Raw genomic sequence first — 25,190 nt, forward strand, 5'->3', positions numbered from 1 at the left:
AAAAAATCATCCGCAAGCCAGAAGCAAGTGCTCAAAGGGCAACAGAGCCGCTCTCAAACACTACCCTGAACCCACGGCACAAAGTAGCCGAAAGGCAATGGGGCTGTCTTCCCTGTCCTTACTCAACATGGAGCATGGTTACCTGGTTTGTCCAAAGGACTACCACTCTCCTGGCCTCCTGGCTCACGTAAACCAGCTGAGATCCCAATTGGCACCTCTTGTCCCTAAAAACTCAGAGGAGAGAGGCTTAAGGAAAGATTCAGAGCATGGACCCGCTTCTGTGCTTAGCTGCCTGAGCCAGCGTTACCATCTCATACAGCACTTGAGAGCGCTTGCTGGGATGTCCCCGGAACAGAAACCTCCTTAAACAAACACATCCCTCAGGGAAAGGTTTGGATTCATCTTCTCCTCCAGGTTTGGATACCTCCTCCTCCAGACACTTGTTACTAGGTGTAAGACAGACACACGGCAAACCCTGAATTCTCTCCTTACGAAGCAGAACAGCTTCAAAAAGCTCAGCTTTAAAAAGATACCGTGCAGTAGCCCTGTAAAGTTAGGCAAGCAACAATGGCACTCTCCTGAGCAGCAAGAGCAGTTTTGAGCTTTCCCAGGCAGATGGAAACCAGAGGACACAGAGCACAGACTGTGCGAGGCGGTGAGCCATGTGGAACGGCATGAAGCAGGCTTTGGGATTTGGGTTTTTTTTTTAAAGCGAGGTCCAGGCATCTCCAGAGAGAAAATTGAAAATCTCATTGTAGGAGCAGGCAGACCTTCCACGTAGGACAGCCAGGCTGAGAGCTTGGCACCTAAAAGGGACACAGCATGGGGAGGACAAGGCACAACTCCAACACCGATTCAGGGAGCTTAAGAGTTTAGCTGGAAGTTTTGAGTCATGCTCTTGGATGTAGGCAACTAGAATAGCTTAAGCCCTTCTTGACCTAAGCCCTTTTTCTTTTGTTCAAGCAATGGCTGCAAGCACGGCAAATGAGGCTACTTTTGCTATTCTTCATATAACGTGTTTTCATATGCTACATATTTTCTATACTTCAAGTTATTTGCTCAAAATAGGCTTATTGCAAACACAATCGATCAAAAGTTAAAGCAAATGCAGATAGGACTCTATAGGTTATAAATATCAAATGCCTCCGTTTCTTACACACCTAAGGAAACAGAAGTCAGGCAAAACAGAAGCCTGGTGTGGATTTAAGCACAACAAGACCCACAGCAAATCTTCCCAGCTCAACCAGATTCAAATCACAGGATCCCAAGAAACAAAAACTGAGCAAAACAGCCCATCAGCCATAAACCCATTTAAAATTTAGTTTCATTAATGAGTTACATTATTTACAAGGAGGTCAGCGGCAGAAAGTAAGCAATTCAGCAACTGCAGACTTGTTCTCCATTACAGGCATCAGCAACAGCCCAGAAAAGCATGCCGCTCTTGTCAGTTTGTGGATAACCATGAGTCTTAATTGCCATTTTCTGCAAACTCTTCCTGGCCTTGAGTTACTTCGATGAAGAGTTGAAACACTGACTACCCTCCTCCCAAAAATGATTCAGAGCACAAGTTCTTTGCTAACATGAAGTAAAAGCATTATCCACCTATGGTTCTTCATGAATGACAGCAATGCATGAGCTGATCCCACCAAGCAGCCTGGCATGCTGTTTTTTCCCCTCTGCCTAAGTTTGAGCTGCTCCCTTAGGAACCACAGAATGATACGGGGTTGGAAGGGACCTCTGCAGATCATCTAGTCCAACCCCCTGCCAAAGCAGGTCCACCCACAGCAGGTTGCACAGGATGGCGTCCAGGCGGGTTTGGAATGTCTCCAGAGAAGGAGACTCCACCACCCCCTTGGGCAGCCTCTTCCAGGGCTCTGCCACCCTCACAGGAAAGAAGTTCCTCCTCATGTTGAGGTGGAACTTCTTATGTTCCAGTTCGTGCCCGTTCCCTCTTGTCCTGTCCCTGGGCACCACTGAAAAAAGACTGGCCCCATCCTCCTGACACCCTCCCTTCAAGTATTTATAAGCATTGATAGATCCCCCCTCAGTCTGCTCTTCTCCAGACTAAAAAGACCCAAGTCCCTCAGCCTTTCCTCGTAAGGGATGCTCAAGGCCCCTCATCAACTTTGTAGCCCTCTGCTGTACCCTCTCCAGCACTTCCCTGTCCTTCTTGAACTGGGGAGCCCAGAACTGGACACAGTACTCCAGATGGGGCCTCACCAGGGCAGAGCAGAGGGGAAGGATGACCTCCCTCCACCTGCACCCCAGGAGACGGTTGGCCTTCATGGCCACAAGGGCATGCTGCCAGCTCATGGGCATCCTGTTGTCCACCAGGACTCCCAGATCTTTCTCCTCAGAGCTGCTCTCCAGCGGGTCAGCCCCCATCCTGTACTGGTGCAGGAGGTTATTCCTCCCCAGGTGCAGCACCCTACACTTGCCCTTGTTGAAGTTCATCAGGTTCCTCTCTGCCCAACTCTCCAGCCTGTCCAGGTCTCGCTGTATGGCAGCACAGCCTCCTGCTGTGTCAGCCACCCCTCCCAGTTTCGTGGCATCAGCAAACTTGCTGAGGGTACATTCCATCCAGGTCATTGATGAATACATTGAAGAGGACTGGACCCAGTACTGACCCCTGGGGAACACCACTTGTTACAGGCCTCCAACTGGATTCTGTGCCACTGATCACAACTCTCTGAGCTCTGTCTTTCAGCCAGTTTTCAATACACCTCACTGTCCATTCTTCTAATGCACAATTCCTAAGCCTTACCTATGCGGATGCTGTGGGAGACCATGTCAGAAGCCTTGCTGAAGCCAAGGTAGACAACATCCCCCGTCCTTCCCTCATCCAGTCATGCCATCGTAGAAGGCTGTCAGGTTAGTCAGACGTGACTTCCCCTTGGTGAATCCACATTGACTACTTCTGATAGCTTTCTTTTCCTCCACATGCTTTGAGATGACGCCCAGTACAAGCTGTTCCATCACCTTTCCAGGGATGGAGGTGAGGCTGACTGGCTGTAGTTTCCCAGGTCCTCCTTCTTGCCCTTTTTGAAGACTGAAGTGACACTGGCTTTCCTCCAGTCCTCAGGCACCTCGCCTGTTCTCCAGGACCTTTCAAAGATGATGGAGAGTGGCTCAGCAATGAATTCTGCCAGCTCCCTCAGCATTTGCGGGTGCATCCCACCAGGACCCACGGATCTGCGGATATCAAGTTTACTTAACCGTTCTCTAACTTGATCCTCCTCAACCAAGGGAAAGTCTTCCTCCGTCCAGACTTGCTCTGTTTCCTCCAAAGTCTGGGACTCCTGAGGGCTTGCCTGAGCAGTAAAGACTGAAGCAAAGAAGACATTCAGCAACTCTGGCTTCTCTCCATCCTCTGTCACCATGGCACCCGTCTCATTCAACAGCAGGCCCACATTTTCTCTAGTTTTCCTCTTGCCTCCAATATACTTGAAGAAACCCTTCCTGTTGACCTTGACATCCCTTGCCAGGTGTAATTCCAAGGAGGCCTTGGCTTTCCTCGTTCCATCCCTGCATACTCTAACAGCATTCTTGTGCTCTTCCCAAGCGGTCAGTCCCTTCTTCCACGCACTGTAAACTTCCTTCTTCCACTTGAGCTTTTTCAGGAGCTCCCTGCTCAACCACGCAGGTCTCCTGCTTCCCTTACCTGATTTCTTGCTCTTAGGGATGCACCGATCCTAATCTTGGAGAAAGTAGCATTTGCATATCAACCAGCTCTCTTGAGCCCCTCTACCTTCCCGAGCCCTAACCCATGGAATTTCTCTAAGCAGTTTCTTGAAGAGGTCGAAGTTAGCCTTCCCAAAATCCAAGGTTTCAATCCTACTTGTTGTTTTGCACATACTACCCAAGATACTGAACTCTATCTTTTCACGATCACTGCAGCCAAGCCTGCCCCCAACCTTAATGTCCTCCACCAGTCCCTCTTTCTTTGTCAGAACTAGGTCCAGTAGTACACCTCTCCTTGTTGGCTCAGGAAAGCGTTTTATTCTTTTTGCATGGGGAGGAGGTCCTCTCCCATCCTCAATCCACTGGACTACATTGCTTTATTAACTAGTACAAACAGCAGCAAACACCTATGCACGAACCAAGCGCTGCAAGTAACTTCAGTTCTTACCTCCCAGAAAAAGGGAGTTTCAGGGTTGAGAAACCTCTTTAGAAGCTTTTACAAGCCCTGGGACTACGCGTTAATGATTTACCTGACAGTGCTGTAAGCAGATATTTGATAAGAGTGTGTTGTGTTATGATCTGCCTTCCTGCCTTTGCCTACGTAACCAAATCAACTCATGAAGTAGGCATGATATTCCTTGAAGGACAAGAAGAAATGGATGCTCCCCTTAACTTGCTTACTCCATCCTGCTTCTAAAAAAACCATTTTTTATATGGGTGCTTTATATGGAGTTGCTCTTCTACATGTATACATATGTGTGTATATATACACAAATTTTTATATGTTTTTTATATATATATGTTTATATATATAAATACACACACACAGAGACGAGCTACTGCAGACTCAGGTTTTTTAGATTCTTCCCCAAAAGCAGAGTAAAAAAACCAGCTGTTCAACTCATCACTATAATTCTATTAGAAAGCTTTCTCAAGTATTCAGCTAAGAAGAGCTTTATGATGAGAAGGAAAGGCAGCTACACCAGAAACGCACAATAGGATCCCATACTGTGGAAAGACTCAGCTGCGTATCTAAGACACAACTTACAGATAGTTACATACCTCTTTCTGAAGCGTGTTCAGCTCACTGAGAGGATTTCTGGCATTTCCCTGTGACTCACTGTGTTCATCTACACGTCCAGGGCCACCCTCCTCTGCAACCTAAACATTCACATTTTTGGGCTGCAGGTGACACATGCGGATCAGCACAGTCGCATGGCGCTGCCTCTTCCTATGTACAACTGCTAAAAAAACCTCACATAAAGTCCAAGATACATTCTTGCTCTTACTGTTTCAAATAAACACCCACTGCAATTGCCCTGGGGATATCTGGCAGCAGTTAAGGGGGGGGGGGGGGGGGGGGGTAGTGATAGGGAGAGGTGCCCAGGATGGCAAAAGAGACAGCAACTTGTCCCTAACTTTTAGTGTGTGCAAGCAAGCACCGCCACCACACCGTATAACTCTGATGACCTCCTATCAGTGTGCTGCAAACAAAACCTCCAAACCTAGAAACCACCGTGCCTCAATGCCCAGCCATGGTGAGAGACACACCTATTTGTGGGAAACATGCCGGACCCTGGACACACTTTGGGGGGACAAGACAGGGATACGCACCAGCCAGATAACTGCTGCCCCAGTTGCTGGCAGCCTGGCTGGCTTTTATTTGGAAAAAAACCAAACAAACCACAAACAAAAAAACCTAACCAACAAATAAAAGAGACTAACCACAAGCTTGAGTGCCACCTTTAAAAAAAAAAATAAATCCCCAAAAGCTGTTTTTCAGATCTTATTATATCTGAGTCCTTCTGCTAGATTCCGAAACACAGCCCCTGGCCCTTCACCAGCAGTCGAACACGCCTTGTAACTGTAACAGGATCATCCCGAAACCGAGAGCCACTCGCTCATGGAAATCGGGTAGCAGATAACAACAGCCAACTTTGTGTCTTCCCCGCTGCCAGCCAGACGTGACACTTACAGCGAGAGGGAGATGGCAGCAAGGCCTCCGCAAGCTGAAGGGTTTTAGGATCCCCCTGCCACTTCAGCAGAGCAACTCCTGGTCCTGAGGATCTCGCGGCGGCGGCCCCTTGTGAGCTGAACTTCCTTCAAATTAAAAGTTGCCTTTTGACTTCCCCACGCCAGCAGCCTCATGCCAGGCTTCGCCAGTGCTCCTCTCCCCCAGCCTGCCAGCCCTGTGCGGGAAGCGCCTGGAAAGGAGAAGAGGAGAGGTGAGCGGTGCACTGGAGGCGACGAGGCGAACGCTTGCCGGCTGCCGCAGTGGCTGCTCCCTCCCCGGCCACGCTGTCTCGCCCCGCTGAGTGCGTCAGCAAAGGGCGAGAGGAGGAGACGGAGGAGGAGGAGGAGGAGGAGGAGGAGGAGGAGGAAGAGGAGGAGGAGGAGGAGGAGGGACGGGCGCATTGGCCCAGCTGGAGGGCTGCAGGGCTGGGAGGTAGGATTCATTTTTCCCTATGTATATAAATACCAGATGTTAAGACCAACCCTAAAAAAAACCCCAGAAAACAAACAGACAGAGTGTATCCTCACAGAGGGGACAGAGTGTATCCTCAGCAAGTTTGCTGATGATACCAAGTTGGGTGGGGTGGCTGATACCCCGGAGAGCCGTGCTGCCATCCAGAGAGACCTGGACAGGCTGGAGAGCTGGGCAAGGAAGAACCTCATGAGGTTCAACAGGGAAAAGTGTAAGGTGCTACACCTGGGCAAGAAGAATGTCAGGCACCAATACAGGTTAGGCGTGGACCTGCTGGAGCCAAGCTCCGAAGAGAAAGATCTGGGAGTCCTGGTAGACAGCAAAATGACAATGAGCAAGCACTGTGCTCTTGTGGCCAGGAAGGCCAACGGAATCCTGGGCTGCATAGGGAAGAGTGTGGCCAGTAGGTCGAGGGAAGTCATTCTCCCCCTCTACTCTGCACTGGTGAGGCCACAACTGGAATACTGCGTCCAGTTCTGGGCTCCCCAATTCAAGAGGGACAGGGAACTACTGGAAAGAGTCCAGCAAAGGGCAACAAAGATGATTAAGGGATTGGAGCATCTCCCTGATGAGGAAAGGCTGAGAGAGCTGGGACTCTTTAGCCTGGAGAAGAGAAGGCTGAGGGGAGACCTTATTAACGCCTATAAGTATCTCAAGGGTGGGTTGAAGGAGGATGGAGCCGGACTCTTTTCAGTGGTTCCCAGTGACAGGACGAGGGGCAACGGGCACAAGTTGGAACATGGGAGGTTCCACTCGAATATGAGAAAGAATTTCTTCACGGTGAGGGTGCCAGAGCCCTGGAACAGGCTGCCCAGGGAGGGTGTGGAGTCCCCTTCTCTGGAGATTTTCAAGACCCGCCTGGATGCCGTCCTGAGTAGCATTCTCTAAGCAATCCTGCTTCAGCAGGGGAGTTGGACTAGATGATCTATATGGTCCCTTCCAACTCTAAAAAAATTCAGTGAAATTCAGTGAAACTACGACAGGCAAAGTCATACTTCACCGTGCTAAAAACAAAGCAAAACAACAAAACCCTCAACCTTTCTATGAAGTTTCTGGCTCCATCACACTGCTGCCACCAGCGGCAGAGTGCCAGAGTAGGCAGCATCACCAGTCCTCAAGGGCATGCATCCAGCTTTTATCCCAAGAGACACAGTGAGGACTGGAAACACATAGGACTGAGGAAGCTAGCACCTCCCGTACACAAATATAGGAGGTGGCAAAGGTAAGAGGGAAAGGAAGGTGTGAAGCATCCCTGGTGAGCATGAGCAGGAACAGAGGACTGACCACGCACTGCAGGACAGTGAGGTCAGTGTGACTGAGTACAAAACCACAATACAAAGCAGACTTAAGGAGGAGAAGGATCTGGGGGTCCTGGAGGACAGTAAACCATCCATGAGCCAGCAATGTGCCCTTGTTGCCAAGGGGGCCAATGGCATCCTGGGCTGCACAGGGAAGAGTGTGGCCAGTAGGTCGAGGGAGGTCATTCTCCCCCTCTACTCTGCACTGGTGAGGCCACAACTGGAATACTGCATCCAGTTCTGGGCTCCCCAGTTCCAGAGAGACAGGGAACTACTGGAGAGAGTCCAGCGTGGGGCAACAAAGATGATGGAGGGATTGGAGCATCTCCCTGATGAGGAAAGGCTGAGAGAGCTGGGACTCTTTAGCCTGGAGAAGAGAAGGCTGAGGGGAGACCTTATCAATGCTTACAAGTACCTAAAGGGTGGGTTGAAGGAGGATGGAGCCAGACTCTTTTCAGTGGTTCCCAGTGAGAGGACGAGGGGCAACGGGCACAAGCTGGAACACGGGAAGTTCCATTCAAATATGAGGAAGAACTTCTTCACGGTGAGGGTGGCAGAGCCCTGGAACAGGCTGCCCAGGGAGGGTGTGGAGTCCCCTTCTCTGGAGATCTTCAAGCCCCGCCTGGATGCCGTCCTGAGTGATGTGCTCTGGGCAACCCTGCTTTGGCAGGGGAGTTGGACTGGATGAGCTCTAGAGGTCCCTTCCAACTCTGACAATTCCCTGATTCAGCCACATGTTGGAAAGACTGATGGTATAAGCAGCGCTGGCAGAGTGTTTTCAAGCAGCTGAGATGGGAGCAAGGACTCTCTGCATTCCACTGTAAGCTAATGTCCAGGAGTGAAGTCTGAGGTACGTGAAGTGACCTGCTTCCACCCCAGGATGAAGTAACGTTGGGCGGGGAGAAAGAAAGACACCTGCATCAACAAATGGCAGCATCAGGTTTTCTGAACTCCCCCCCCAGGAGAGGGAGCCTGTAGCCAGTAATGCCAAGGAATCTGCAGAGCCCCATCAAAGAAATACAGGGTGGAAAAAGTATTTTCAGAAGCCGCACACAGAGATGCCTCCAAACTAATCTTGTCATATGGAAGACAAGCATTTTTAAGGAGTAGTTGGTTTCAGTTTTTTTAATAGATGCATGGCCCACCAATCCTTGTTCCTAACACAGAGACAGCCAGGTATCAAATGCAACAACGTGTTCACAATCTGCTCCTCCACGAAGTCCAGAAGCCAAACAGGTCCATGGGTTTATCACTAACCTTCAAATACTGGTGAGGAGAGGGATGGGGAAGTTTCGAAGAAGGACTCTGAACATCAAGTTGTACGTCTGCAAGCACCAATTCAAGGAGAACACAGCGAACATCTCGTCGTTTCAGTAAGCCGAGCCAATTCCCCTGCCTTTAATTAATTTTAAAAGTCTTTTGTTTCAAAGATCAACAAAAAAAAGCACCTTGCTTAAATGGTCCAACTTGTCCCTTTCTCAAATTGTTTGTTCCTTAATTTAAGAATTAAAACCCACAAAGGCTTATTCTCCTTTTCCTGCAGATCATCACTAATGGGAGCTGGCAGACCCTAGCCCAAGTGAACCAACCATCAGATATCCTTTTCCATAGCTCTTTTAGAAAGGACTTCAACAGTTAGGCTGTACCTTCAGCAGGCCAGAGAATCAAGTCCAAGTCAGCCCATTTTATTTAAAATCTGAGAAGAGATGGGAAGTGCGGATTGAAGTAAGCCACTGGTGAGCTCCCAGTGCCTTTTCTCCAGCAGTCTTTTAGCTGAGCTCCATAACACTCAACAGACGCATCTGCCCAACCTTCCCCCGCTTTCTAGGAGGGATTCTGGAGTAGAACTGGAATTACTCATTTCCTAAAGATTTCTTAGATGTAATTCAATTGGTAGCAATTCTGTAAATTCTTCCCATTGAGCAAATATATAAGAAATCAAAGGATTAATTAGAAGACACACTACAGGCCACGGATTCTGTGTTACGTAGATGACACTCATGTCTATTTTGGGCCAATACACACCTAATGGGACAGCAGAAGTCACCTGGTGAAGACAGAGGCCAACTTAATAACTCACTTCTGAGAATAAATGCATTCACATTTGACAAAAATGCTCTTTTATTACCCCAGAAGATGTTATCTTTCCATTTTTTCCCCGCAGTGATCTATGACTGTATGTGTTCAGTGACCTCAAGGCACATAACAAAGCCAGCCCTGTTTTCCCACGAGTGAGGTGGGGCCAGAAGGGAGAAGAGACAACAGTTTGACAAGTATTACAGGTAATTAAAAGCAAGCTTTGGGAACACCTTTTCAACATGTTTAATCATTAAGCATTTAAATATTGCATGTGTCCAGACAGATACAACTCAATATCCTGTAAAGCCCTAAACAAATAAAAGAAACATACTTAATGAACATACTTAACGAACATCCTTAACGAAGCATTTTTAGAGGACGCAGCAGGGAGGCACGAGGCTTGCTGGCTACCGAGGACCACTACCAGCACAAAAGCAGGGATGAGTTCAAAGGCTAATTACTGATTTCTAGGATCAACACCCACCAGAGAGAGTATGTTCCTATTGCTTCACATGAGCAATATAAATCCATACATCTCCATATACATCCCAAAACCCTTTTAAGCACTTTTGTCTTTTTTTCCTTCGAGTATCCTGACTCTGATCACGGATGTATCAGGAAAAATGTGCTACAAGAGCATCAAAAAGCTACTCTGACCTGCATTTCCTTCAAAACACTTTAAAACACCACGTTCAACAACAGCTCGAGGACAACGTTTTTAAAATTATTTGAAATATACAGCCCATTCTCTTCAGAGAGAAGCTATTTGGTCTTAACTACAATGTGACTACCTGCTCATTTGAAAGGAAGCATTAGCTATTGCACTGAATTACTGTTTGCTGTGAGCATCAAAGCCTCTACTTAGTATTTACTATCACAATATGCTGAACAACCCAGGCCACTCTGAAATTGCCGCTCATTACTCTTTCAGCACTTTCGCCCCCAAAAACAAGTGACCTAGTTTATAGCAAACTCACTGTGCAATCTGTAACACAGAGCTCTCCAGACGTGCCGTGAACCTAACTAATCCTGTTGCTTATTATTTATATCAAGCTTATTGTTTCTTCCAGCTCCAAGCTGGGGGTTTTTTTAAACCACTTAAGCTGAAATGTCTCTGTAAAGAAAACACAGAATCGAGGACATCGCTAAGTTTTGAACAGCGTTCACAAAGACCTTTCAGCACATCTGTTTTATGATCCAGAAATGAAGTGCTTTTATTAAAAATGCAAAAATGCTCATCACTAAAGGCCATCACTGCTCCACCCTGTATTCTGAGGGTTTCAACCAGCAAATGTGTATATTCCTGTTTGATCTAACACATGATTTTGAACAGACCAGTAGCTAAGGAGAAGGGAAAAAAAAAAAAAAAAAAAAAAAAAAAAAAGAGAGCACAGTAGACTCCCCCAATCTATCACCTTTCCTATTGAGAAATAACCTGAAACTTTGTTATTACATATATAAAATAATAATATTTATTATTATTACTTCTGTATTACATCATTAACAGCCATTGCAAATTCTTATGCAAGGCTGTTAAGAACAGGCAGTTGCTTTTGAAACTGAAAAAAATGTCATTAAGTTTACCTTAATGGGGATTTGATTTAAACTAGAAACATTAAAAGATTGACTTTAAAATCGACGAAGTATTTATTGAAATAACTTCCAGAAATGCCACGTTAAGTGTTTAGGTGTATCAAACACAAAGGGTGGTTCTGGAGTACTGATGTACTCACCAGCTCCAGCAATTAAGTTTCCAGAGAGGAATGCTGTGTCATATAACGTGTGACTCATGGAGTAACGTCCAGAGGAAACCACACTTCGCTTTCTTTTCCTATGAACAGTTCAACCTGTTTTGAAGTTGAACGGAGTTACCCGAACAAAAATCTTTCCTCCAACAAAGAAGCTAATTTCAGCATCGCTTGCTTGAGCACATGTGCAAGAACAAAAGGTGTGTTTTAAATCACTTGCAATAAGGATGATCACGCAACCTGCCAGCAAATCAGTGTCTGCTGGAAACATCCCCTGCTCCTCCTTCAGGAGCGAATTAGGAAATATGTTGTGTTGTTATATTTGAACACGTGTTTGTACTTTGACCTCGCATGAGTTTTGCAACCTCCCGATGCTTTGGCTGGCTGACCTGCTCATGGGCAGCTCCCGGTTCACTCCCTTTCTGCATCTGACCCTGCACACGGTCACGGGACTCTACCATGTTGCGACAGCTCTGAGGGATCACATACACACACGTGTGCATCCCCATGTGCCTGCTGTGACTGGAACCTGTAAAAAGGATAGCAGAAACACCAGTGGTATCCTCATGCATCCTGGAGGTCCACCAAGACACGGAACCTTCGCTGCTGATGAAGCGAGCCTCTGTATCACTCGTATTGTCCCAGCCACGCAGGCAGCTTAAATCTCTGGAGTTCTCGTCTAACCGGCATCATCTTTGTAAATGGGTAAAATCAGTCCTTTTGCTCATCACGTGTGCTTCCCTGGGATGCAGGGTGTGTACGTTCTTCTGCTGCTCCTGGGCAAGTGCCACGGCTGCCCTTCAGATCATCGGGGAGAAACACCTGGATTTGCTGAGCGGTGGCTCTGCCATCAGAAGCCAGGGTTGCTCTGCAGAGTCTAACACCCAGGACTTCCCCCAGGGGAAACAGCAGAGAGCAACAAGGTGGCACACTGCGTTACTGCAATTCACTCTCAAATTTGCTTTCATACAGGGGATGTACAATCAGACCCCCAATTCAAAGCAAGTGTTTAATACCAGTGCACACACATTTTAACGCAAAAGAGTGAAGCTTTCCATAAAAGAGAACAATAGATACAAGACACCCTTTTCAAACTCACTGTCTCGATGAGAAGGACATTTTTCATGGGGCAGGGTGTTATTCACAGGTGACTGCACCCCACATCCAGCTATAGCCCTCTCAGCTCGTAAAGTGCCGCTCCTATTCTCTTATACACTTATTTTTTCCTCCAAGATGTCTCATTACCCAGGTGTGTCAAAATCCTTTGGCTAAAGAAGTCACTGCCTAAGAATGTCAATTTGGTTGTATTTCTTCCAAACCCAAAATTCAACTAAAGCCCCCTGTTTACAGGCAGGCAGCAGATTGTTTCCTCACCAAACACTATAATGGGACATAGACTGGTAGCACCATTGATTTATCCATCAAAGAGTTAACTCAATTCCTTTGTTATTTGCCCCACATCTTGCTACAGCACTGCTGTAGTTTGGCACAGACCAGGTGCTCTGGCTTCTTTAAAGACTTTGACAGATCAAGTTGGCTTTACCCAGAAACACGGCATGTAGCCATGTAGCCACGGATGCCAGCTGCTGCCATCATCCAAGGAGCAATCAAGAACCTTTCAGGAAAATACCCTCACTTGGTTTAAGTATGGCTGGCTGGATATAGCAAGTCACTAATTTATTATGCATAAACTGAGCCAAAATGTCCATACTTGAGCTTATGCAGAGCACTACAAGGCAAATGCTTTTCCTTTCAGAAAAAAAAAAAAAAGAGGGGGTTTATACCAAGCTCACATTTGATATAAACAAATGCACATTTCATTAACACAAGGTACCTGCTTGTGGGCCTGCCCAGCAACCCCAGTGTTAAAATGGTGATATTTGAATTGTACTAATGCTCATCTCTAGGCCAAGGAGGGGCAGAGACATGAGAGACTTGGCTATTTCCTCCCATTTCCTCTGTTCCTCAGCAGCAGCACTGCACCCCTCTGCAAATACCAACTGCACGCTCTCCTGATGTTATCTCTTGCTCTTCAAAGGAGTTTCCTTTTAACCCGAAAGACCTAAAAGGAGCAGAGCTTTCCAGTACAAGCAAAATCAGTATATTAAAAAGAAAACAAAACAACTCACAAACCAACCAGAAAAACTCAAAGCAAGAGTTAATACATGATGGTGTTTTGCTAGAGATCAACAACAGGGCTCCCGGGTGCGGAGGGGGCTTTTTCCTGTTAAAGATAAACTCACCCAGTCTCCACATCCTGAGTATTTCTTTGCACACCAGAAGAGTCACACAGAATACAAACCAGAGAGAAATCCATCTCCTTAATTTACAACATATTTTTGTGGCACCTCAGCAGGATGGTTAATTATCCCAAACACGACCTACATCTGCTGTTCATGCAATGAGTATCTTCTCTCTCATACCCAGGTAGCAGACCCAGAACGACGTTTACCCCACTCAAAGACTCTGAAGAGGAAACACAAGCCAGTTACGGATTAATCACTGCCTCTGGCTCCCTTTTTTTTCCCTATGTAACCAAAAGTAAATATTCACAGGTTAAAATGGCACTGACTCAGACATACCCACCTATCGTATTCCTTACTCATTAATAAGCATGATGGGAATTAATACTGCAAATTAGGGCTTCAAGTATCTACTTCCTCCATCCCAAGGGCACAGGGAACAACACAACAGAAGCGATAAGGAGCTATTTGTGAGGACCGTGGAGCATTGTATTCCCAGTATCTTGTGTCGCTGCCGCCAGCATTATCAATGCTTTACGCACCCGCGAGCCGTGCGATCCCGTCATCGCAACACACATCCTTCTCTCGCGACTTCCTCTGCACGGCAAGTGCCACGAGCTTACCTGGTTAAAGGGTAACCTTATGAATGAGATGAATTCAGAGCAATAAGAAAGAAGAAATCATGATCAGGAAGCCTGAGCCATTAATCACTGAAGGCTCAAAGGGCTTACTGGGGATGTGTGTTTACGCTCTCCCAAAAAAGGGCGAACATACAGCAGTGCCACCACAGGCACAGGCTGGTTTTGGTATAACCCAAAATCTAACTGTACTTATACCTCTACCAATGATCAAAGTGTGATAAAAATGTTCCCTGTTCCTTTTTTTCAGGAGCTGGCCCATTAAACCTTGTTTTTATAACCTTAATCACTGTGATGCATACAAGAAACATGAAAGGACGAAGACCAAAGGGCTCGCTTTGGTCTCCAGGCCAAGGAGGTTTGGCTGTCCCACAAGGCAAGGGTAGAATGCTTCCTGCGGGAAAGCATCGCTTGAGCTGCAGAAGCAAAGGATATGATCACGGGATGCAAAACATGGCAAGGTACAAACACGGAAAATATTAGAGATTCTGTTACATCAAAAATTACAAAACACAAGCCCTACCTTCTACTTCAAGCTTCATGTTTAAAGATGGGACCTTTGATTAATCTATGGGTTTTCCCTTTTACAGACTGGGCAGTGATTTCCTCTGGTCTAATAGTACTAGTATAGCTTGTACTAGACAAGTACAAGCATCAGCTCTGTGCAAGCATTAAAACATGACCACCTGGTCCTTCCACCAGGACCATTAAAACTCTGCATACTAGCACAGATATCCCCCCCAAAAAATTCAGATTTACTAAGAACTCAATTAATGATCTCTCTTACATGTAAACTTTGCCACAAGCACACAAATTTGTCTCTGACTGCAATGATGAGCACTAACCTGAACAGGGGACTCGAAGAAACTTCACCCTACTCCTACTAAAGCCGATTCTCAGCAGCTTTGACCACAAAAGGCACTGTGCACCCCAGGCAGAAGCAGAAGCCCACATTTTCCGGCACATTTTGAGTTCTGCTTAAGTACAGCATCCATCCACATTGGATGAGACTTGGTGAGTATCAATTTCTAAATCTCTTCTGGAGTTACGTACTTTAGAAGGTAAACACACATAGATTTGATTTGCAAGTAAGCAGCAGATTTCATTTCAACTCACTCACTATTGATATGGTTAGTTTTAATGACCAAGTATACGTCCACAGCCTATATATAGCCTTACCGGAGAAACTATGAGGAGTTCTCTCAATACTAAAAAAGCCTAAAAGTATATTTATGCGGTAAATATACTATGCGATAGCATACGCAGAGCAGCAATTGCTAAATCAAGCCGTGGCCAAATATGTTTCCACTAGCATTCATCAAATGTATTTGGCTGGCATTTACCCTGTTCACACTTGCGTTTCTGTTCTTGACACCAGTCACAATGGAAAGACTACGCACACGTTTTCAAAACCCACACAGAAGACCATCACACCATTCTGACCTCAGTGTCGATCCTGCAACTCCCCAGATGATCAAAGTACAGACGAGGGGAATCCTTCTGCTTGATACCCCTGCCCCCAGTTATTCCCAGTGGATTATACAAAGCCAGAAATAACTGAGGCTGGTTTGACGTGAGCTGGGTGGGGTAGGTGTGTGTAGCACACTGTGGACACCATTGTCCTTCCTGTGCTCACGGAAACTTGAGTCAAAGGAACTGACTGTTTCTCTTTTTAAAGATCTTTCTTAACTACTCCCAAAGGATGACAGTACTTGGATAGTATCATGCTGCACACTACAATTTCCTAGAGTAAAATCAGTTTCTTCCCCACCCACACCAAAGAGGACTAATCCAGAACAGTATCTCCTCAGACCTTCTGCTGGCTGTTAAACATTGTATTTCCTAAAAATCGCTGTTGGGGGTTTTAGCCCTGCAATTACAGTTCAGAAAAATGCAATTCCGTAAGGAGTTTAAAATATCTAATAGGGAGTACAAAAGGGGAAAGGTAAATACTTGAGCTTTCTAAAGGAGGTGAACTTGCTTTCTTGCCCCCTTCATTCCTGCAGTACTGTTAAATTTGCTCGGTGATTGGCATTTCTGCAAAAATACAGTGCTCACACGTGCTCAGCTTCACACTGTGCCTTTAGGAAACCTCAAGCCTTGAAGTGTTATTTTCTGTGTCTTCTACAGCTCACAGGTAGCAAAAAGCAGCAAATGCAGCTTCAGACCTCAGAAAACCCTTACTTAAACCAAAAAGGGCCTCATTTTGCAAACTATCCTACCAGCACAATATAGACTATTCAGTCTGCACCTTTTTAGCATTTTCACCCAAATTTGTTATTTTAATTTTAGACTGAGTACAATAAAAATGGAAACTATTGGAAGTTTTTGAGAAGTCAGAGCTCCAAATTGCTTAGAAAGTCAAAGAGGAGTTGAAATTCAGTTTTACCGCAATGAAATCACTTCCATAGCACAATAACAATATGGGGGGGACGGGAGGGGGGATGGGAGGAGAGAGGAAGAGAAGAAAAAGCCTCTGCATCATCTGTGCAAATCACTGCCGTTTGAAGTTTGCTGCAACACCTCTCAAATGGGTGTGAGGGGCAACATGCAACTCCTGAGTGCTGATGCTTTGTGTGCAAGCAGCTGATGAGAAAGTCTTGCTGGATTATTAAAGAACCATTGCCTTCAAGCCTAGAGGCTTTTAGCAATTTATTTCACAGGTTCTTTCTAAAATACTGCCCCAGTGTTTAATATCTCCGCGCCCTAACACAACCCCGTAATTAAAGTCCATGGTTTCACAGGGGCGTGTTTGTTAGCAGATTAGTTGAACAGAAAAAGGCTATTTACCCTCACAGGCTTCCTGTCCTTCCCAGGTGATAATTTTCTATCACTCTTCAGGTCCCCCTTCTCAATAAGAGGAGAAGAAAGGAACTTTATCTTGCACCTTTGGTATCAGTTTGGCTCAGATGGAGAGATTTCTTCCAAAGCAAACACTCCTGCAGCGTCACAGGGCATATATATAGACACACGCCAGAGAAGGAGAAAGAAATACAGCCCTTCCGTAGATATTCAGTTACATTAGGAAAGATGTAAACAGCGGAGAATGTGACACAGAAATAAAGCCCTTATTTTTCTAAAGCTACAGGCACAACATTGACTCAGACACTAAAGCCAGGTTGAATGCTCCAAGATAAACATTGCATCCGTCCAATAATAGCGAGTTTCTCACATATTCCTGGCTTTTGCCAGAAGGTGTGCTATTTCTGCTCAGCAAAGACTGCCAACCTGGCAGCTCATACACATTTTTGCATGTTCAACTAAACTTCAGGAAAGCCACCTTCACTCACACACCTGAAGGTGTGTAGTCAGATATGGAAGTGGCTGCGGGGCGTTATGAGGAAAGCTCTCATGCCCTGGGAACTACACACCTTTGGGTGCCTCTCTATAGTGCCCTTACACCACTGCACGCAGCATGGGGAACGGGCAGGAGGTCCACCTGCACTTGCTGGGCTACAGTCTCTGTGATCACAGAGATGTGGTGGGGTAACACACAACTGGATGAGCATCTGGATGCACACTGGCTCTTTATGAAGGAGAGGACGGGTGCTCATGGGGGCCTTTCATCACCCTGATACCTGCTGGAGGGACAGCACAGCATGGCAGAAGCAATCACGGAGACTTCTGGAGTGCACTGATGACAATGGCAATATCCTAACACAGGTGATCAAGGAGCCAAAGAGAGGTGTTCTGCTAGACCTCATACTTACAAACAAAAAAGAACTGGTCAGGCATGTGAATATCGGGGCAGCCCTGGCTGCAATGACCATGAGATGGTGGAGTTCAGGACCCTGAGAAGAAAGAGTTGGGGAAAAAAGCAACATCACAGCCCTGGACTTCAGGAGAGCACACTTTAGCATCTTCAGGGATGTGCTTGAAGAATCCCATAGCATAGAGCCTTGGAGAGAAGAGGGGTCCAGGAGAGCTGGTTGATATTAAAGGATCACCTCGTCCAAGCTAAAGAATGGTCCATCCTAACAAGCAGGTAATCAACCTGAGGTGGCAGGAGGCCTACATGGAGAAGCAAGGAGCTCCTGGCCAAATGCAAGTGCAAACAAAGTGCAGCAGCAGGGGCAGGTGACCCGGGAGGAATCTGGGAACACTGATCACACAGGGGTGAGGTTAAGAGAGCCAAAGCCCATCTGGAGTTCAATCGCAATCAATGGCAAGGGATGTGAAGGGCAACGGTAAGACCAACCTTCAGGAACTACAGGCCTCTAAGACCACAGGGGAAGTCCAGAGCAAAGAAGAACCTCCTACTAGGAGAGGATCAGGTTAGGGAACAGTAGACTGGACATACACCATTCCATGGGACTACGTGGGATGGACCCACAAGTGCTGAGGGAACTGGCTGACATCATTGCGAGGCCACACCTGATTTTCTTTGACGAGTCATGGCAACTGGGAGAGGCTTCTGATGAATGGAGGAAAGCAAATGTCGCTCCTGTCTTCAAGAAGGGCAAAGAAATGGATCTGGGGAACTAGAGGTCAGTCAGCCTCACTTCATATGTGGGAAAGAGCAGCTAATTCTGGAAGCCATTTCCAGTCACACGAAGGACAAGAGAGTGATTAGGAGTACTCAGCATGGATTTATGAAAGAGGAACATCATGCTTCACCAGCCTGACCTCCTCCTATGATGGAACAACTGGCCTAGTGGATGAAAGGAGCGCAGAGGATGCTCTCTGTCCTGACTTTAGTAGGAATTTCGACAGTCTCTTATAACAGCCTCAGAGAAGCTGGCAAAGTATGGACTAGACAAGTGGGCAGGGAGGTGGACTGAAAACTGGCTGAACAGCCAGGGTCAGAGGCTTGTTGTCAGTGGCACAAAGTCCACCTGAAGGCCAGACACTAGTAGTCTCCCATGGGTTGATATGAGAGCCAGTATTGTTCAACCTCATCATTAATGACCTGGATGAAGTGCAGAGTGTACCCTCTTGCTGATAACACAGAACCAGGAGGAGAAGCCAATATACCAGATGGTCGCATTGCCACTTGGATGAACTTTGACAGGCTGGAGCAATGGGCAGACAGGAACCTCATGGTGTTCAAACAAAGGAAAGGCAAAGTCCTTCACCTGGGGAAAAATGACCCCAAGCACCAGTACAGGCTGGGGGCTGACAGACTGGAAAGCAGCTTTGCAAAGAAGGACCTTTGGTCCTGGACGTTAACAAGGTACCATGGGCCAGCAATGCACCCTCACAGCAAATAAGGCCACCAGCATCCTGAGCTGCATTAGGAGGAGTGTTGCCAGCAGGTCGAGGAAGGTGATCCTTCCCCTCTGCTCAGCACTGGTGAGACCATGCTTGGAGTGATGCCGGGTTCAGTTCTGGGCTCCATCAGTGCAAGAGAGACATGGACATACTGGAGAGAATCCAGCAGAGGGCCACAAAGATGACCAAGGGATTGGAACATCTCTCCTACGAGGAAAGGCTGAGAGACCTGGGACTATTCTACTGGGAGAAGAGAAGGCTCAGGGGGCATTTTAATCAATGTATACAAATGCGTGAAGGGAGGGTGCAAAAAGGAAGGGACCAGGATCTTCCGAATGGTGCCAAGTGACAGAACAAGATGGCACAAACTGAAACATATCGGACTGTACTGTGAGGGTGGTTGAACAATGCACCAGGTTGCCCAGACAGGTTTTGGAGTCTTTATCCTTGGAGATATTCAAAACCTGACTGGACACAGTCCTTGGCAACCAGCTCTAGGTGACCCTGCTTGACCAGGGCAGGTTGGACAAGATGATCTCCAGAGGTCCCTGCCAACCTCGACCAGTCTGTGATTCTGTGATCATTTTGCCAGTTCACATGTACACTCATATCATTTATGATACAGAAAAACCACGAGTATTCAGAAAAAGCATCTCAGTCCCATCCAAGGGCTAAGAGCCTGTGGCAGAAACCCACAATGTCCCTGACAGATCATACACCAGCTCAGCAGGAGACAACTAACACCATCTCACCATCTCACTCTAGGGGCTCAGTTCCCAGCACTTCCCAGCTCACCTCTGCTATGGTTTGGCTCAAATATTGCACACAGGGGTCAGAAAGTGGAAATATTAACAAACCAGTCAGGAGGTGTTTCATCAGGCTGCTTGGTATCTTAAATCTCTCTTAGACTCTCCATCTCCCTCAAGTTTTGCCCCCTCCCCCCCTTTTTTTTAAACATCAACTTTTTGATGAATGTTTTAAAAAAGACCCTCAGTTCCACAAATGCTCTGTGTCACCCCTAAAAACCAGTGGATGATTCTCCTCTTTCATAAAAAAGCAAGGTTTACCGACCTTCATTGACTTGGCAGGGATCTGCTTCTTGCTGGTGTAAGAGAATAGAAGTCCTAAAGATTTTGATTTTAAGGTCAAGAGATAAATTGAAGTTGTAATTTCTTTAAATCTCTTACATTCCCTGTTCCCACAGCTGGAGGTGGTTCAGCAAAGAGAGGCCAGTGGGGGTCATCAGTGAAGGAGGGAAGTACAAAACTGATCCTATCTACTAAGATTTCACCCTAAGAAGTAGTTCAGGAACAGGAAAGTCTCCATGCGGAATTCAGGTTTTTGTACAAGAGCTCAAGATAAAACTTGTTTCTATCCAACCGTTAGTGCATTTGTCTTGCCTGGTGCTCAGTTTAGCACACCTCCTCTGCCATCCCCTCTCTTTGCAAACCGGGTGAGCACGCTGGGGGCTGAGCAGGGAGAAGGAGCACAACCGAGATCTACCATGACAGCTGTCACATTTGGCCAGAGCACTTGTGGTCTCTTTACCCAGAGAAAAAATAAATAAATAAATAAATAAATGACAATTTTAAAACTGCATGTGTTTGATCACCAGATTTAAAGGCCATCCACACCTCTGGCTTCTCATCATGGGTATTTTTAACATTAGCCTTGTGTCAGAAAGGCTGAGGGACTTGGGTCTTTTTAGTCTAGAAAAGAGCAGACTGAGGGGGGATCTGATCAATGCCTATAAATACTTAAAGGGAGGGTGTCAAGAGGATGGGGCCAGTCTTTTTTCAGTGGTGCCCAGGGACAGGACAAGAGGAAATGGGCACAAACTTGAATATAAGAAGTTCCATCTAAACATGAGGAGGAATTTCTTCACTTTGAGGGTGGCAGAGCCCTGGAAGAGGCTGCCCAGAGAGGTGGGGGAGTCTCCTTCTCTGGAGACATTCCAAATCCACCTGGACACGTTCCTGTGCAACCTGCTCTGGGTGGACCTGCTTTGGCAGGGGGTTGGACTAGATGATCTCCAGAGGTCCCTTCCAACCCCATATCACTCTGTGATTCTGTCATTGAGTGCAGTGCTGAGACCCACAGAGAGCCCCCAGGCTGCAAAGGACTTCTTGGGGTCGGCTAGGCCAGGCCCTGCTCCAAACTAGCTCTGAAGCTAGCTCAAAGGTACGTTTACTGGTAGAGTCCATTGCTCCAAGCAATACTGGAGCTGGGGAAGGTTTTTAAGGACTACTCCATTTGCAGCTGCCAAGCTAGATTTTAGTATAACGCAATAGATGCGCAAAGACACAGCCATGAAACAATGTAAATTCACTACAGTGATCTCCTGAACTTAACAGGGGCTCAGATCCTCAGCTCACCTACAGCTTTGTCTTTAAAAATCCTGCAGCTCTGAACATAAATATTAGACCAGCATCTCAAAACATCAAAGAAACTCATCCTAGTGAGGCTAAGGACTTAGTTTCTTTACACTTGCAGCACTCTTGGTGCACAAGAAAGCCCATTTATATGGTATTTTTCTCTTGGGTGGTATAAACTACTGTTTCATACTGAATTAAAACCAATAGAGCAGAACCAACTGAACATAGAAATGACTACAGAGTCCTCTCTGGACTTGCAAGGGAAAAGAGAGGCTGCTAATTATGGCCTAACTCATTCCTCACTGGCACAAAAGCCTCAGCAACTCTGCCTTTATAATGTGCATCAGCACCGGGCTTCCTTAAATCAGGGATTTTGCTTCAAGAGTGAAGACAGGTTGTCTTCCATAATCTAACCGCTCCCGGTTACTCCCAGTCAATTAATCTGCCACTTAATCTCACCATTAGTGGCCACCACTGCTAAGTAGCCATCCAATTTAGGCTGTAGGCAGCGGGAAGAAGCCTCAGAGAGGGACTGCTATTTATATGTAACACTGCCATGAGCTGCTTTCATGAACAGAAACATATTCTCCTGCCTGAAGGCCAAGCCTCCACATTTGTGTTTAACCTTTTTGATACTCTTGGCACTCTATATAAAGAGTAGCTCAGATTATTTCTAAGGAGTACTGTGCAGCAGGTTTCAGGGCTATTTAGCAATTAAAGCAGGCACTTGGGTCCAACCAGAAGGGTTTTGTACATGCTAACCTCTTGTGAAGCCAGTTGCCTCCCACAGTGATAGGGCAGCTCCTCTGCACGAGTCGCATCCAAGCCACGAGACACCAGCAGACTGCACCTGACCAAGACCAGGTTGGACGGGGCTTTCAGCAACCTGGTCTAGTTGGACATGTCCCTGCCCATGGCAGGGGGGTTGGAACTTGATGATCTTTAAGGTTCCTTTTAACCCAAACCATTCTATGATTCTATGATTCAGGTACAGCAGCTGCTCTGCAAAGCAAACAGGGATACTGGGATGTCCAGCCAGGCACCAATAGAGGTTAGGGGTGGACCTGCTGGAAAGCACTTCTGAGGAGAAGGATCTGGGGGGTCCTGGTGGACAGTAAACCATCCATGAGCCAGCAATGTGCCCTTGTGGCCAAGAGGGCCAATGGCATCCTGGGCTGCGTAGGGAAGAGTGTGGCCAGTAGGTCGAGGGAGGTCATTCTCCCCCTCTGCTCTGCCCTGGTGAGGCCACAACTGGAATACTGCATCCAGTTCTGGGCTCCCCAGTTCAAGAGAGACAGGGAACTACTGGAGAGAGTCCAGCGAAGGGCAACGAGGATGATTCAAGGACTGGAGCATCTCCCTGATGAGGAAAGGCTGAGAGAGCTGGGACTCTTTAGCCTGGAGAAGAGAAGGCTGAGGGGAGACCTTATCAATGCTTACAAGTACCTAAAGGGTGGGTTGAAGGAGGATGGAGCCAGACTCTTTTCAGTGGTTCCCAGTGACAGGACGAGGGGCAATGGGCACAAGCTGGAACACGGGAAGTTCCATTCAAATATGAGGAAGAACTTCTTCACGGTGAGGGTGGCAGAGCCCTGGAACAGGCTGCCCAGGGAGGGTGTGGAGTCCCCTTCTCTGGAGATCTTCAAGCCCCGCCTGGATGCCGTCCTGAGTGATGTGCTCTGGGCAACCCTGCTTTAGCAGGGGAGTTGGACTGGATGAGCTCTAGAGGACCCTTCCAACAATGACAATTCCGTGATTCCCAGTTTGCTAGATCTGCACATCACAGCAGCCTGCGCTGTTGCTGCTAGCAGAATAATGAACCTTTTGATGAAGTTTCAGTGGTGTCATGGGTATTGGAGAAAAAAACCTAACAACCCCAAAACATAGGCGTGCGCGCGCGCACACACACACACACACATATAGAGAGAGGGGTATAACAGTCAAGAGGGAGCCAGGATTGCATCCTGCCCCAAAGAAGCAAATATGCGATACCCAGGTTCAGCTGAGGCAACTACAACCTGTCCCTCGATATGTTTCCTGAGTGGTCCCAAATCCCAAGCATAAACTCATGCCTGGGGAACATCCTTATACCAACACTGAGTGCATGAACGATGAGCAACATAAAATCAACACGGCACAGTCAGCCTTTTTACTGTAGACTCACCCAACAGGAACCTCGCTGTATTTTAGGATCATTCATCTAGCAACCAAAATAACCACGTTACTTCCTTAAATACACTGTGCAACAGGACAGCGTGACTAAGACGGACACAGTAGCTTTTTCTCCTGGGTAAGAAAGGATACAGGACTTTCTGTGATCAGTGATGTTACATGAGAAGATTTTAGCAGAAAAGTCCTACGTTATTCATGAATTGCTTGCAATATCAAGATGTTCACTATAAGCCTCTGTAAGTCACCGCACTGCTTAGTTGCTCTTTCTGTTAAGAGTGTGACTATTTATTAATACAGGGGAAGATTGTATTTGCTTCACCACTAAGTAAAGGAAAATTCAAGTTACCACAGCCATCAAGCATCTCTAAAATAAAACGGTAAAAAAAAAGAGCAAACCAAGATGTGCTGCGCTCCCCGGTGCTGTGCTGAGGAGCTGTGTTTACTTAGTTTGTCTCCAGCATCCAAAAACCTACCACACCTTTCCAGGGCTTTCAGTGCTAAATGAAAGCTGACTGCAGAAAATTCACTGGTAAATGTTTATTAGTGGCTGCCATTCTAATTTTAACCTCTGGACATTTTTAGGGCCAACTGAAAAAAAAAAGACCAAAACCCAAGAGACCAAACAGTCCACATAGGGATTCTCTCCTGCCTGTGCTAGTTCAAAAGTCATTCTGAGACTCACGGATTTTTTAAATTTTATTTTATTTTTAAATCATTGTTTAACTTCTTGTACTGGAAGCATTAAATTACACCAGAACATCAAATCGGACTGCACAAGAAAGGAAGGAGACATGGATTTCTACGGGAAAATAACACTTTCTAATACAAATACTTCACCAGTATTATAATCCATAGTGGTGAGCAGAAACCCCTATTTTCTTTGCCTTTCCACATTAAAGGGTGTGTGACAGGAATACCCCAAACCAGTACACTTACTCAGAAAAGCTTATACAGAGTATCTCCAGGGTCATGTGGACTACATTAGTCCCTGCAGAACTGTTTCATCAATCTAAACTCTCCAGAAGTGTTCAAAAAAAGCTTCTTCTCAACCCTTAATTGCATCTTCATGCATCAAAACCAGATACGCTATTATAGTTCAATAATAATTTTCCTGCCCAGGCCCACTCCTTCCACTTCTACCGGCAGAACAGACCACAAAAACCTTAACAGAGGCAACTCAGAGGCTCAAGCCCTGCCCTGTGCAGCCCAGGCTGCCCAACGTTCATAGCAGCAGCTTCAGGGCAGACTCTTTGTGCAGCT

At 46.6% G+C, this 25,190-nt stretch overlaps 1 protein-coding gene across 2 annotated transcripts in view; it reads right to left on the bottom strand.

The window, feature by feature from the left end:
- Positions 1–25,190, bottom strand: part of SGMS1 (sphingomyelin synthase 1) — a 78,724-nt gene that overhangs the window by 35,339 nt on the left and 18,195 nt on the right. Inside the window, exon 1 of one of the 2 annotated variants that reach the window (XM_074154735.1) lies at positions 5,657–6,000. The exons of the other annotated variant lie outside the window; for it this stretch is intronic. The gene's annotated coding sequence lies outside the window, so the exon portion shown is untranslated. Of the gene's footprint in view, positions 1–5,656; positions 6,001–25,190 lie in introns of those variants that run through there. 2 annotated transcript variants of the gene reach the window in all.

The sequence above is a fragment of the Numenius arquata genome, chromosome 10, assembly GCF_964106895.1.
Source record: "Numenius arquata chromosome 10, bNumArq3.hap1.1, whole genome shotgun sequence".
NCBI classification, from domain to species: domain Eukaryota; kingdom Metazoa; phylum Chordata; class Aves; order Charadriiformes; family Scolopacidae; genus Numenius; species Numenius arquata.